The following is a 2,751-nucleotide window of genomic DNA, read 5'->3' on the forward strand; positions in this document are numbered from 1 at the left end:
GATGACAGTATGAGATATGCAAAAATACAAAAATTCGGAGAGACGAACACACGTTCAGACAAAGGTAAATCATCCTACACAAACATAAATTATACGGTAGAGAACAACTCAAACGTTGAAAAGACTGTTGTTATTCTACATAATTATGTGCAAGATGTTTCTACTGGAAGCCTTCGTCACTGAAAAAAAAATGTTTGATGATGTTTGATGGATTTTTTGGTCATACTAGAAAACGTACGCCTGCTTGACATTGAAAACGTTAAGAGAAAAGACAAAAATCAAAAGACACTGGTACTGAATCCAGAAAAAGAACACGGATATGTTAACTGACTACCATAACATAACTAAAATACAGTTTAAAAAAGTTGCTGCATCCGAAGCCATTGCTATGTAGCTTATTCCACAGAAATATGTGTACATACAGTATATAAAGGAACAGACTTTAGTTCTCACTTTTATTACTTGTCAATTAGATGGGGGAAACAGAAACGTATAAATTGCAGTTAATGGCTTTTATTTTATCGTCTGATAAAGACTTTTTACAACTCTGTCATAGAATCCATTTGCAGGCCTAAGGTCTGTGAATAATGTAAAACAAATATTGTTAAAAAAAGTAAAACAGCATAGCCTTGTTACTTGTTTGTATTCCTTACCTAACATTTATACCTGTAAATATGGTTTAACATGACAGCCTTTGCTAATAGAAAAATAACAACGATGTCATATTATATTTACATCATTTTAATAGCATTAACCCGATAATCAATTAATTAAATATTAAAATTTAATGAAGTCCGTTAGACTGAATGACATCTTTAACGTTTTAAACAGTCTTCAGTATTCATATTTATCTGGATGCGAATTCTTTCTGCTTCAGAAAGCCTTTAATAAGGTGGCTGAAAAGAAAAAAAATGAAATATTATACATTCGCAGCATTATGCGACACTCATCTTGATGTTACATAAGAAAGAAGTAAAATTTTGTTGAATCTCAACTATTGGCATAGATTAAAGGAAATGGCATAATACCCAACTTTTAAAAACGACTGCCTTCCCTTATGAACATTTGGAAACACAGAAAGTGTGCTAGCCAAAGTTAACTTAATCAACACTTGTATATTAACAGGCAAGCAATTAACATGGATTTAACAGTTACTCAAATTCAGTGATAATTTTTATCAATTAATTTATTTTTACTGATTTACATCTTACAAAACATTCTCCTAAGTCTGATCAAAACTTAACTTACACAGCATTCGATCTGATAGCCGCAGTAACTGTTCCCATTATTTATATAGCCGTATGGACATTGGTCATAGCAGGAGCAGCTCTGGGCTGAAACAAAAGATAAAGAAATTAATCATATTGTGTTATAATTGCAGTAAAACATGGCACAGGCTAATGCCATGCTCATCGTAAAGATCGTAGTAGTTCGTAGTAGGAACTCTTGAAATCTTTCAAGATATGTTGAATTATGTCATTTTCATAGGCATAAAAATATATTCAAACATAAGCATTCTATATTGACATGTTTCTGTCAAGCTTGCTGAATTATCCTAAAAGTTTTATAAATATCCATGGACAAACATGTCGAAATTGAAATCATTCAAGAAACAAATCTTTGCATCTCTACATAAAATCACTATTAAAAACGTTTTACTTTGATGCGATGAAAAAGGTGTTTTGAAAATCTAAATATATTCCTATTTACACTCAAAAAAGGTTGCAGTTCATAAGAATGATAGATAATATCAATAGTATTGGCTTGGCATATATGTACAGGCACAGGCACTCGAAACTCTATCAATAAATATATGTATTATTGTATCCCATCTAGATACTTGGTATACTATGAAATATAACTTGACCTAGCTGTCTTAAATTTTAACAGGTGATTCAGCATACGATTGGTTAACATTTAGAGTCTGTACGAGTTTACGATTACTAATAACATCATAGAAGCGTTTTCCAACAGGAATCAAAATTTAATTGCCTAACAACTAGTTAAAATGTCTTAAATAGAATGACAAGTAAATCGTGTAATTTTAGTTATTTTGTGCCGGCTGATGACACGAGCAACATCTCTTTTATCAATGTAAATAACTTTAAGGTGAATATAGATATGCTACTTTATGACCTTATGTGTTAGCATATCTAACAGGAGCTATATAAGCTCTAGTAAATGTTAGATGATTCTTTTTATCATTCTTTACAGACTAAAATGCTTCCCATCAGGATTTACCGTAGTCAGCCATTTATTGTCGAAGTAAGCATAACACGTTGTGGTTCGAACATAAATTATCTGATTCATAGTTTAATTGTGTCTTTCAAATATGTCTTCGATTTTCGAAAACATAAAGGTGTATGTATTAAATATGTCTTCGACTATCAAATACATAAATTAAAGCAGTAACTATGTATTGAATAAGTCTTCGATTATTGAGAACATGTTTAGAAGTTTGTACGAAATATGTTTTCGATTATTAAACGCATACATACAGTAATGTTTCGATTATGTCTTCGATTATTGGAAATAAAAATAGTTAAAAACAATGTCTGTGCGATAATAAATACACTTTGTTTTTATCATGGAACAAACGTAACATAAAAATAATCAAAAATAATTATTTGACAGTCTAGCAAAACATCAACTGAACGGTTACCATTTTCTTCCATATCATTTAAAGTCGACGTTTCTAAGATGTTGTTAAACAATAACTAGGGAGCATTTTGCTCCGGAAGCTGAATACAG

The 2,751-nt window shown here is 30.9% G+C and overlaps 1 long non-coding RNA gene across 1 annotated transcript in view; it reads right to left on the minus strand.

Annotated features, from left to right (window-relative positions):
• Window positions 1-725: 725 nt before the first annotated feature.
• LOC123527115 (uncharacterized) overlaps window positions 726-2,751 on the minus strand; it is a 2,593-nt gene continuing 567 nt past the window's right edge. The window contains exons 2-3 of the long non-coding RNA XR_006681638.2: window positions 1,249-1,334; window positions 726-896 (exon numbers count right to left, since the gene is read on the minus strand). This is a non-coding gene — a long non-coding RNA (uncharacterized LOC123527115). The remainder of the gene's footprint in view (window positions 897-1,248; window positions 1,335-2,751) is intronic.

This window comes from Mercenaria mercenaria, chromosome 14 (genome assembly GCF_021730395.1).
Source record: "Mercenaria mercenaria strain notata chromosome 14, MADL_Memer_1, whole genome shotgun sequence".
Taxonomy (NCBI): Eukaryota; Metazoa; Mollusca; class Bivalvia; order Venerida; family Veneridae; genus Mercenaria; species Mercenaria mercenaria.